The sequence below is a fragment of the Mus caroli genome, unplaced genomic scaffold, assembly GCF_978045245.1.
Source record: "Mus caroli unplaced genomic scaffold, Mus_caroli_1 scaffold_17, whole genome shotgun sequence".
NCBI lineage: Eukaryota > Metazoa > Chordata > Mammalia > Rodentia > Muridae > Mus > Mus caroli.
In genome coordinates, this window is record NW_028227272.1 from 25,919,170 (window position 1) to 25,932,233 (window position 13,064).

At 45.2% G+C, this 13,064-nt stretch overlaps 1 protein-coding gene across 5 annotated transcripts in view; it reads right to left on the minus strand.

The window, feature by feature from the left end:
- The window catches only part of Mb21d2 (Mab-21 domain containing 2), a 98,872-nt gene that overhangs the window by 73,362 nt on the left and 12,446 nt on the right, over positions 1–13,064 (minus strand). Inside the window, exon 1 of one of the 5 annotated variants that reach the window (XM_085832497.1) lies at positions 11,722–11,791. The exons of the other annotated variants lie outside the window; for them this stretch is intronic. The gene's annotated coding sequence lies outside the window, so the exon portion shown is untranslated. Of the gene's footprint in view, positions 1–11,721; positions 11,792–13,064 lie in introns of those variants that run through there. 5 annotated transcript variants of the gene reach the window in all.

Here is a 13,064-nt window from a genome sequence, read left to right on the forward strand (position 1 = left end):
AACAAAAAAAAAGCACATTTTGGCCACCTGCGATAACATACCCATTCAATTATAGTACTGGGGAAGTAGGAGCAGGGGTGGGGCTTTGTGAGTTTGGGGCTAGCCTGGTCTACATAATGAGTTATAGAACAATCCAGGCTACATAGGGAGACCCACTCTATAAAATATAAAAATATAATATAAAAAGGCATTTTAATAACGTTTTTAAGAATTTGAGTTCATAAACCGTTTTCACACAAATCAATTTCTATCAGGTTTTCAAAACAGGAAAAGGAAACAAGGAGGCAGAGGTGTAAGCCCCCAACGATAGTGCATATGTTTAACCAATGCAAGACCCTTAGCGCAAACCCCAGCACCAAAACATAAACAAAAATAAAGTGACCAGTTTCTTTTTTTTGTTTTTTTTTTTTTTGTTTTTTTTTTCGAGACAGGGTTTCTCTGTAAAGCCCCGGCTATCCTGGAACTCACTTTGTAGACCAGGCTGGCCTTGAACTCAGAAATCCACCTGCCTCTGCCTCCCAAGTGCTGGGATTAAAGGTGTGCGCCACCACTTCCGGCGTGACCAGTTTCTTAAAGGCATTTTTCTTGTATCTCAGAGCTCACACACATACCAGAAATGATGACATAAATATCAGTACACATTCACTGGCTTGCTCTCACCCTGCCATTTTATATTTCCTCCACATATCAAAATAAATAAATAAATAGACATCTATAGGTATAATTATTCTGTCCCCCTCTCCTGTCTTCACAGAGGTGGCTGCCATCCTGAAAGGTACAGTCTCCAGTGCATTCTTGTACATTTCCTCTGTGTGCATTCACAGACACTGCGGTTTAATTAGGCGGGTGACGTCCCATTGGGCCACACATCCAGCAACATGCTCTTCTGAACGTACTGAATTTGTACAACGTCTACTCGCTCCATGACCCTCGACATCCCCGTAGCAGCTGATTAAGTAAATAAGCCACGTATCTGAAGATACGAGTGGCTCAGGCTTCGTATCTGGTAGGCCGTGCCCTTCCTGCTGTAACTCGACAGATATCTGAAGTGAGGAGACAGCAGACTACAAACTCCTCATGCCAAACCCCACCGCGCTGCACACTGGGGAGAAAACCAAACCCTTGCTCTCCCCACGAGCTGCAGATGTTTTACTGTCCAAAGGACCAGCAGGGTGAAGCCTTGATTACTTTAAGCTAAGCACAGGTGTGGGGAGCGTGGCACTTGCTCACCTAAGCAATGGTACTTTATTTGGAGGCAGGGTCTCACTATATACATCTCCATCCCAAGCTGGCTTGGAACACACTATGTAGACCAGGCTAACATCAAAGTCACAGAAATCTGCTGGTCCTCGCCTCCCCAGTGCTGCCACCAAGCCTCGTCAAGGCTACAGTTCGTGATACCGGTGCTGTGGTTACCTTAAGAAACGGGAGGTACCACTTAAGAGCTACAGGCTTATCTGTGGAAGATGGAAAGAAACTCTCCTGGAGACCCCCAAATGTTAGCATCAGAACAAACTCCTCTCCCACAAACCACATGCACTCTACCACAGTCCTAAAAAGGGAAAAGTTGGATTTAGGCATAAACACAGAAACACAGCTGACCTCTGACTCCGTCTCCCTAGCTTGATAGGTTTCAAGTTCTCTAAAATAAAAGGCTATAAGTGCCAGTTTAACGTGACAACAATAAAAACATTCGTTCATCAGTGGGTTGTTTGGGATATTTAAGCAGAAATAAATAAATAAAATCCAGAATTTTCTTTCCCAGGTGCTCAGGCTTCAGACCAGCTCTACCGTCTGTGGTTCTGAAATGGACTATGTGACAGACAGGTGCTTCTCAAACTTTATCGCATCGTGGAACCAACTGTTGACATGTTAAGCCTAAAACACTATTCTAACTAGCTCCTGGGTAAAGCTGGGGGCACAAGGATTACACCTGAGGAAGGCATGGGGGACCAGAGGGCAAAGAAACTTTTAAAAGGAGAAAAGCCAGTGGCTTTAATTAGTTTGCTCTAAAGTCTGTGAGCAATGACAGACAGGTCTGGAAGAATCTCCGACCCCTTTTGCATAGAATGACCGGGTATCATTGGTCACTTAACGGTAGCCTCACAAACAGAGGACACAAAAAACAAAAACCATCCTTGCATCAGGTTCAATCCTTTGAGGATGGCCTCCTATATTTAAACTCACTAAATAAAAATAAAACCTTCCGAGCAAACAGATTCTGCTCCCAATCTGGTACGTGATGACCCAATCTGGTACGTGAGTCCAAAAGTCAAAGTTCAGCGCCCAGGACAAGGCTTGGGAATCATTGACAGACTGTGAAGATTACAAGAAAAGGAAGTTTGAAAAGAGCAAACTATCTCAGAGAAGCTTTGTGGTTCCCGTCTAAAGACCAACTCCCCTAAACCAAGCAAAGGCTTGGTTGGTAGCTGATGGAGCTTTTAAGAAATGAGTATTCTGACTCCGTTGAAGGAGTAAGTCACCGACTGAGGCACATTTTGATCTTATTATAGAAAGTGGTAGAGACCTAGGAGGTGCAGCCAAGCAGGAAGAAGTGGGTCCGTAGGGACACGCTTTTAAAGGACATATCTGATCTCTCACACCTGTTGCTCTCTGCTCCCTGATCTCTGAGAATTAACTTCACCAGACCCTATCCTCATGTTTGCCTCAAGCCCTCAGCCATGGAGTAAGCTATCCACAGGCTGAAATCTCAGGAAGCTTGAGGCTAGTAAACCCTCTGATGAGTTGTTTATCACCAGTTTTGTCAAGATAACAAAAAGGTAACAAAAGGCCAAACAGATTTCCCACAATGAAGACATATCATTCATTTAAACATGAACACTCTTACTGAATCGATCTTAAAAAGAAATTATTTCTACTCCTTAAAAAATTTTGCCTGTGAAATACAGTAATTTCTCCTAAAGAATTGTGGTCCCCAGGTTGGCTTAAACTAGTTTTCTGAGCTGAGATGGCTCTATTTTATACTGAGCATGCTCAGAACTCAGGGCCAAAACTGAGTTTCTCAGACCATCAGCAGGCAACCTATTCCCCTCAGGCACATTAAGTGAGGGCACACAGGGACAAGGCCAGCAGTCTGCACACTGCAGGAAGCACCCCACTTACAATGCCTCATCCCTATTCACCAGGTCCTGTCCCTGTTCAGAGTTGTGTAGTGTTTCTTTCAGCTGAGAATGAAATACAGATGCCAAGCTCTGCTGAGAACTGCAGGGTAAAGCCATCCACAGTGCTGGCGAGTGCCCAAAACCTCCACATTCACACAGATGTGGAGAGGCAGGCAGCTGGGACCAGAAGTAGTATGAGAGAAATTTATACAATGTCCCACCTTCAACACACAATTCCCACTGGAAATATTACCAAGAAGGAAATTTTAAAAGATTTGTAGTATTTTACTATTTACTAAATGGTCACATGTGATCAATCTCATTAAATCTATCAACCTATTGACCTATCTACCTATCCCCAAATCTATCTCTGTCTATCTAATTTGTGTACACACACATACACACACACACTTGTGCAAACAGAGATAATCCTTCTGGCAAGTGATGAAAAGACAGGTACTTACAAAGCATGAAGGGAAATATGAGCTAAGGCGGGGAAGCGTGCAAGAACCCACTCCAGAGAGTCTGGAATGGCCGGAATGCAGTTACCTACAAAGTTGGGTTTTGAAGAGAGTAATTCAGTGGGTGTTCTGAGAGGTCAGCTGGCTCAGAATTGCTAATTGTACATTTAATCTTCACCTAATAGGCAGTGTTCTTTAAGAACAATAAATACGTTTCCTTATGACGAGTCCCGAAAGCATTTCCTTATAGCTACAGTCTGTAGGTAAATCTCATACATCGGCCCTTGCCTTGGAGTTTATCACAGGATGAAATATATAGTTCCATAAACAGCTTCCAGGAGCTTCTGTCAAGATGTCTCAAACCCAAGCCCAAGCCAAGTATCTTTCAAATCATTTCATGGGGAAGTGAAAACTGTGTGTTCCAAATACAAAGCCTTGAAAAGCATGTTGTGAACTTTCTAGAAAGCGCACAACGTGACTGTAAAATCTATGACAAGAACTGCCACCTGCAATCACAAAAGCCTTTACTTGTAGGATTAAACTCAACCCCAAGAATTTCTATTCAGAGAACTAAGGCCCTGAATTCTCACATCCAGAGTTCATACCGAGGTTCCCAAAATACAGCAATAAAAATGTAGTTCAGTGAAATGCAAGGAAGGAATCCAGAAACTTCTTTGTGAAGGACAGGTTTCAACAAATACTAATGTAATGATATTTCTGAAACCAGAACTAATCACACAAACAATGCCTGTGGCCCGGATTTATTCCTGGAGTACACAGAAACAGTATCTTTTTCAAGACACCATTCTACTGTATCTGGGAAAAAAATGTTCCTCTTGGAATAAACAGCAGAAACATATTGCTGTGCCCCTGGCAGTGAGGTGTAAGGTTGCAACAGTCAGAAAGAGCGGTGAGCACTGGGAAGCCAGGTAGAAACAGCACTCCCACTGTTACATAGTTACATGCTTCGTTTCCATGGATCACAGATGCCAGAGAAAATCCCAACAGAAAAACAAGAACTAGGGAGACATGTTTTTTCTGGTTCTTTCCGCTTTGGGAGATCATTATTAGGTAAATCTTAGCTGTTCAGGGCACCAGACACACAGTTAATATATTTGCCCTTGAAAGAAACCTGAGTTGAACCTACTTCCTGTGTGATAATTTTCTAGGTATTGAAAAACAAATCTGATGCAATCTATTTTAAACATTAAAAAGAAAAAAACCTGCCTATTATATTGGCATCCTAAAGCTATAATTTGTATTCCATGCCTCTATCCCACTACACTGGTACAAACTTAGAAAACCTGAAGCCAAACCGATGTGCATTCATTCATTCACTCACACACACACACACACACACACACACACCCCTCTGTGGAGAGGTGTTCTGAATGGCAGGCCATGTCCCCAAACTGAAAATCAAACGCTGTGGTATAGATAACTCAGCTTTGGTGTGACTCAAAGTTAAACCCCGAGCACTACCGAAACAAAAAGCCAATGCAACGCTAACACACTGTAAAACACGGTGACACCCACTGGCTCCCTTACACACAGCAACTCAATGGGCCTCAATAAGCTCCATGCTTCTCCATGTGCTCAACATCACTCCTGGCACCTGCTCTCAGCCAGACACTGTAGAGGACCCTGGGAGACGGCATTAGCCACATGAACAGGTGAGTACAGAAAATTCTCAGAGAGGGTAAGCGGCTTGTCGCACCGGCGCCAACTCCAACACTTGAGAAAGCTAATCAGAACAATTCGTGATGATGTTCTCCAAACTCCTCCAAGAACTTATAAACTCAATACCAATACAAAGGGCCTTCGATAAGCGATCCCATTTAACTCCTTAGATTCGATGGCTTGCTTCAAAAGATTCTGGATAACACAAGTCATTCTGTCAAGAGAAGATCAGAGCATGGCACCTTTTTAAATTCTGATGAGGCACATGCCATCAAGTTAAAGGGACTTCTCTCTTCTTCCCCTACATAACCGAGGTATGGCTAACATGTCCATCTGCAAATGCCAAGAAAGTCGCCTCACAAAAAGCAATTACCTAACCACCAAACTAAGTCTGCCTCATAAGCTGCCATCTTGAATACGTTTACTGATTCTCTTCTCTGTGCCAAGGCTTACTTATACCTCTGTCTTCCCCAAGTAACCCTCCTAGGGACTTGGAATTAGGTGGTGAAGAGGAAAAGCACGTCCAATCTGCAGGGAGCCATTTGGTGTTAGAATATCAAGAAAGGCCCACACAGCCATAATTTTTCATGATAAACCATAAATGGGCATTTTCATATACGCATGTGAATTTTTAGATGTTACCATCACATTCGATCATGTATTTGTATTTATTATAACGGGGGCAAAACAAGATAGATCTGCAAGCTACATTCAGGGGTGTAGATGGCCAACTCATGACATGCGGATTAGAATACCAGATGTAACAGAGGACAAGCAAGAAAAACATCAAAAGAAATATTGACTTTCGCTGTCTCTAAAACCAGGAGAAAGCAGCACAGGGATAAGCGTCAATGCCTGGGAGACCCGGGTGATGGATGGTGGGCGCTCCCTAGCTGCAGAACATCTCCAAATGCTTCCCTGCACTGGGCGAGTGCAACACCAAATGTAGCCCCCAGCACCTAGTTTACAATCAAGAAATGCTCGCTCATTATTTCTATCACTCTTAAAACAAGAAAAGCCCAGGGCTCTGCCCTAACAGCTGTGTAACTGCTGGAAGGCTACACTTGACCCTCAGTATCCTCGAGGTTTGTATGCACAGATTCAACGAATGGGGACCAACACATATGAAAAATACCAACACTGCATCTGCTCTGAACCTGTACCATGAGCATTCATATTGCATTATCTATTATTCTTCGTATAGGTGTGTGTTAACGTGTAGACATATGTATCTGCATGCTTTCAAGTGTGGCAGTAGAGGTGAAAACTTCAGTATACATATACAAGAGTGCGCATGTGTGTGTAGGCCATCCTTCATCGTCTTCATTTGTCCTCAACCTTAACGATTGAGACAGGCTCACTCCCTTGGCCCAGAACTCACTCATTCCACGAGTGTTGCTCCAGGGCTTCCTGTCTTTATTTTCCTGAGTGCGAGCCACCAAGCCTGCCAATACTGACATGACTGCTGCAGGGGGACTGAATGTCACCCCTCACACTCGTGCAGCAAGTACTCTGCTCGTCAAACTACCTTTCCAGCTCCAGAGATAGCTATTATACACGACCTAAGGACAAAACACTGTGTGCGCACAGGGATGGAAAGTACATGTTATATGCAAAACCTACACCATGTTACAGAAGGGACTTGAACATATCTGAATATTTGGGTGTCTTTGTGGGTCCTTGGATCCATCCTCATGGAGAGCGAGGATCACTGTGCTTAACACCTCTGCTTCAGCATCATCAGCATCTCTCCGAGTCGCTGCAAATTGCAAACACACCAATCTTCAAGATATGTCAGGTCTTCCTGTTGTTGCAGAAATGAAGAGAAAGCCCTGCCCAACTCAAGGCACTGCACACGAGAGCATCTCCCCACGCTGTAATCTCAAGCCATACGGTTTACAATCCAACTTTATAGTTGTATTTTGGGCTCAACATTTAAGTGGTCTGTACCTTCATTGCTTAGTGTGTGGAGTAAGAAAACACAATAACCGTTTATTTTATAACACTGAGAATTAAAGCACCACGTAGACTATTCATGCCACAGTTAACAATCATTAGCCCAAACGTTATATATGACACTCCTTCCACAGAAACCTTCCTGAGAGCAGCAGGAGGCTCTCAGAGCAGCCCCTTGGTACCCACACGGAGAACTCTACTGCGTCCCATCCCTGCAGGCTGTCTTTGAGTGCTCTACCTTGGGCTCCTACCACCATCCTCCCTCCGTAGGCTGTCACATCCACCAGGGCCTAGGACTCAAGATGCTGTCCCCATTTCAGAGATGAGGAGTCTCTAGGCCTCCAAACCCACACTGTAACCTGTATTACACAGAAATCCCAAGAAGACAGACAAAGGTTTTCTTAATTCAGGTATCTGCTAGATTCTCTTTAATTCTTAGTCACTGCTTGTTAATAACGCCAGCACAGGCAGACTTGGGGCAAATATAACAGTAATCCAAAAGCGGAACACAGCTCTGTAATTACCCTAATGTTCCTAATAGAGTTACACAATGGGCAGAGAATTATATACAGAGGGGAAGAATTGTATTAGACACCTCTGAACCTTTGAAACTGCATTACGTGGAACCTTGGCAAATGAGCAGTAAGTATTTAAAGAAGATTAAGACGAATTTCCCATTTGGTGTCCTACTTAATTTGCCCAACAATATTTGGCTGTCACCTCCAGTGTAAACTGCTCAGGGCCTTCCGGGTGCCTTCTACTCCTGGTACAGTTATACTCTGTTAAGCATGGGCCAGGCTGTCATGCCACCAACAGCATCAGGGACCAACCGGGGTACTAGCTGCCCAGTAAGGGCCTGTGGTGTCCTGGAGCTGAGCCACTGGCTGTCAAGGAAGTGTGTTGTGTGTGATGTCCTAACTTCCTCTAATGAGAACATAAACATAAAAAAGTGAGTCCCGTCCTGTCACACCACAACAATATTCCAGGCAGACTGGGAATTTAACATCTTTAGATATTTAACAACCGTCAAATCAGCCAGAGAGAACATACTGTCTACAGAATCCTAAATCACTGACTGGGAAGGGAAGCGCGGCTTCCTACTCATACAGACGGGGACCTACGGACTGCAGAGAGGAAGTAGCGAGCTGGCATCTAACCCAGTGGTTTTCTGAGAAAATTCCGCTTTTCCCAGAACAGCTGGGAAACAACCTCAGCAGCTCTCGGCACTATAGAAACAGCAGCGCCAGATGCTACTCGGGAGTTAGCCCAGGCTATCCCCACCAACCCCAGGGCTTGTGAAAGGTCCCTAGCTCCGTTCTCTCCTGTCAGGCTCTTCTCTCCTAAGTGGATTCAAACAGAGCATAGCTTCCCAGCTCTTTCCTCAGCCGCTCTACCTGACTTCTCCTGAAGATAAGCCTACAGCTATTTTCCCTTGGAAATCTTCAGCCCTTCCCCCCCCCCAAAGGAAGACAGCACAGTCTAATTCTTTCTAAGAAGCAACTGAACTTCTACTACTATTTCTGAAACAGAGCTGTAGGTGTACCCCACCCCCACCCCAAGTGACCTATCCCTTAAGAAGCTCTTGTCACCAGACGCCCCAGACTTCTTCTTCCACCTCCCATCTGAACAACACCAATGTGCATTTTGTTGTGGTTTGTGTCTCCACCCCCACCCCCACCTAGACTTCTCCTGTTTGAATGCTTGGTCCCCAGCTGGTGGCACTGTTTGGGAAGGTTGTAGAACCTTTAGGAAGAGGTAGAGTCTTCCCAGAGTTAGTCCATCACTGGGGGTGGACTTTGAGGTTTTACAGCCTGGTCCCTCTTGTTTGCCCCACCCCCCCAGTACAAGTGCCACGTGATCAGCCAGGGTCCTCCTTCTGCTCCCGTGCCTTCCCTGTCTGCTGCATGCTTTCCCTGCAGAAGTTCCATCCCTCTGTAACTACAGCCTAGAAAAATCCCTTCATCTTTCAATGGCTTTAACCAGGATATTTTATCACAGCAACAGAAAAGGAACTAATACATAGACCAACTAGGAGGTCACCCGAGCATACAACAGCCATTCCTTCAGGGAAAGACCAACACTAGATTTTTCCTCACCCAGTCAGACACAACGATTAGAAATGACAACATAGAAAAATACAGATATGAAAGATCCTCTATGAGGGGCTGATAAATTGGTCTAACTTCGAACAACCTCAGTTTAATCCCTATACCTCAGAAAAAGGTGGGAGGAGAGAACCACGGAGAAGTTCCTTGATGTCCTAGAGAGGATCAGGGCAATCCTAAGCTATGCAGGAAGCCTAGGCAGGAAGCCCCATCTCCCCATCTAATCACACATAAAACGCAGCACTCCTGAGTTATCCCTGTCTTCTCTGCTAGCAAAAGTATTAGCATAAGCATGATTTAAAATGTCAGCTGATGTGAAATCCTCCAATCCAGCCAGGTAGGATGTTTTGGGCTGTGTGTGTGTGTGTGTGTGTGTGTGTATGTGTGTATGAGATGCAAGCGTGTTCATGCATGCATATGTGCAGTATGGATATTAGTGCATACATCTGTGGCTGTGGAGGCTAGAAATCAACCTTAGGTGGCTTCCTCAATCACTCTCCACCTTGGTTGTTGAGACAGGGTCTCTCACTGATCCTGAAGCTCTCAGATTTGGCTAACCTGATGGGCCAGAAAGCTCCAAGGATCGGAGGATCTCTACCTCAGTGCAGGGATTACAGGCCTGTGCCACTGAGCTAACTTCTTATGTAAGTACTGAAAATTCTAACTCAGGTATTCACTTTTGTGATGACTGAGCTGCCCGAGCCTTTGCAGGGGAGTTTTAATCTCGTCGAGTGAGATGTAGAGGCACTTCTCCATCCTATAGGCCCCTCAAGGAAGGTTCATAGCACAGCCAGAATAAGGGTCCTCATTTGGCCAACTCTACAGTGTGAAATAGTGTGAAATGTCTGAGAAAAAAAAAGAAGAGGAGGAAGAAGAGGAGGAGGAGGGAGAAAGAAAGAAAGAAAGAAAGGAAGAAAGGAAGAAAGGAAGAAAGAAAGAAAGAAAGAAAGAAAGAAAGAAAGAAAGAAAGAAAGAAAATAAATAAATCCTGGGAAAATCACCTAGCTTTCTCTTATTTACAAAACTTGAAAAAGGCAGGAGGAGTTTCTATCCAGTGTAGTCAACAATGTGTTGACAGAATGTTTCCCCAGAGAATGGAGGGGACCCAAGCACACAGCTCTCCCTCCTTTGTGCTCAGGCTGCTACACTGATCTCAGCTTGGGAGGAGGGAGTATGGCGGTTGAGGGAAAAGGTTTCACATGGAGAGCAGCTAATATCCTGTGTACCTCAGATAATACACACATAACCACGGCTGGGCTTTAACGGAAGCCTATACTCTTAGCTTTGCCCTTCATAAACTTAGCTTTGTCCTTCGAGATCTTTAGGACCGACAGCAGGCTATGGAATGATGAAGCTAACACGGTCTGACCGGCCTCAGGGCCACATTCTCCCATCTCACTGCATCCCCACTTCTTCCGTGACAACTCTATCTCTCCCGTGCAGGGATGATGGCTACTGTTTACCTCAGACAACAGAACTTAACACAGGAACTACAGATTTTGCCTAAACCACAGCTAAAAGCCAAATCTGCCAAGCCAGCTTTGTCCCCATTAGCAAAATTTAGCAACGGCACTATTCCTTAGTCATCAAGACTCTATGTCAACAATCTCCTGAGCACAAGTCTTTCTTATTTGGGGAAATTTCTCACATTAGGGTGTCTTGGGCCACTATGGGAACTGCCATAGATTGTCATCAATGGCAAACATCCAACAGCCCAAGTTCTGAACAAAAACAAAATTAGTAATATTAGCAAGATCTGTTGAGGCCCTCTCAAATCTCCACTGAACTGTGTTCCAGACATACAAAAGAGAAACAACAGCATATCCATGAAGGGCATCTTTGGGATGTTAAGTAGTGGGAAACATCAGACATTGGTCACAAACAATCAGAAATTCATAACTGACCAGGCGATCTAGGACCTGTGAAATTAGAACATCAGTTGCCGCCTCTCAAGCAAAGCTCATTTCCTGAAGCCTGAGTGTAGGGGTGGGTACAAGAGGCAGGAGTGCCTGCAGCACATGAAACTAGAGGGGGGAGGGGCATGTGAGGCCACAGGGCAGGGGGAGGGGCATGTGAAGACAGAGGGGGGGCACTTGAGCTCAAGGAGGCAGCACTAGTTGTACCATCAAGATCAATACTGTGTTTCCACCTTAATGTACAATGAAAGTCAGTACCTGTCTCACCTGTGCCAGCTACATGTGTGGGACACATCTATAGTCCCAGAACTAATACTGATGAAGGAGGAGGAGAGAAGGTTCAGAAATTTGAGCCAGCTTAGGCTATCCAGATCCATCCCAAACAAAATCACACAGAAACCAAATGACTATAGAAGTTTAACAAAGTTTTCCCGGGAGCATCTACTTTGTTCAGAAAGATCTGCAGTTCAAGGCCACTTACAGTTTTTGTTTTGACATGGTGGGGTAGGGTAGGTCAGAATCAGGTTTCTCTGCAGATTCTAAGGCCAACACTCTGACATCATCAATGCCAAGACCAAAGAAAGCAACCTCATCCCAAGAACTATGCCTTGGTTTCTTTTCCTGTGGCTGTGTTCTTCAGGAACCTATGGGAGAAAAAGCTTGTTCCAGCTGACAGTTCAGTTAGCCATCCTGGTGGAGAAACCACAGAAGCCAGAGCTCGGGGCGCTCGGGGGTGGGGGTGGGGGTCATACTGGATCCTCAGTCGAAAGGCAGAGCCACAAACGCATGCCAATGCTTGGCTCCCTTTCCACACTTAATACTGACTGGAATTGGACCAGGAAATGGTACCACCCACAGGGGGTGGGTTTGCCCACATCTGAGTTAATGTAGCCGAGATAATCTCTCACGGTCATGCCCAGAGCGGCCCATCTCCCATGCCATTCCGGATTCTGTCAAGCTGACAATCAAAACCAGCCACCATAAACTGACTCGGTGGCATATTCCAGTATGTCCAGTGCTTTACAACAAAACCATATATAAAGGCAGGCCCATACAACATGGGGAGACAGGCAGGCTACGGTCTTTAAAAAAGCACCAGTCACTCTTCAAAAGCGGTCACAACAGCTGGGAGTTAGTGGCCCACGCCTTTAATCCTAGCACTTAGGAGGCAAGAGGGTGGCTGGTGGATCTCTGAGTCTGAGGCCAGCCTAGTCTACAGGAGTTCTAGGACAGCCAAAGCGACACAGAGAAACCCTGTCTTTGGTTGGGGGCCAGGGGAGGTAAAGAGGCAGATCCTTTCAGTCACATAAAATCCAACTCAGCTAATAAATTTTAATTGCAAAATTACAGTGTACTTTTAACCAGTACTCAGCTATCAACCTTTCAATGGGAAAACCATCTGCTCCCCGTCACCCCAGGACTGACTAACTTTAACTATACCCTCATTCAATCTTCTAAATTGGAGTGAAACCTACTGGTGTGGGGAGAGGACCCTCACAAAACTGCCCTGATTTATTCAGTGCCAGGGGCCCGTTGGCTTCCCTAGAGCTTAAATCAATCAATTAGATGGAGCCCACCTTCTTACCTTCAGAAAGAGGGAACCTGGGGACAGGATGAGGTCTCACACAATAGGCTAGTCAACACACAAAACCACAGCTTCAAGAAATGCTGATCCTGAGGGCTGCCAGGAAACATCAACGAGACCCCCTGACAGCCCCAGCTTCTTGAACAGCAAAACGTGGGTAGTGGGGGTGGAGGGGGCTGCTCTCCCCTTGGCCTGCCACTCCTCACTTCCACCTGCCCCAGCATGTTTGTCACTAGCCA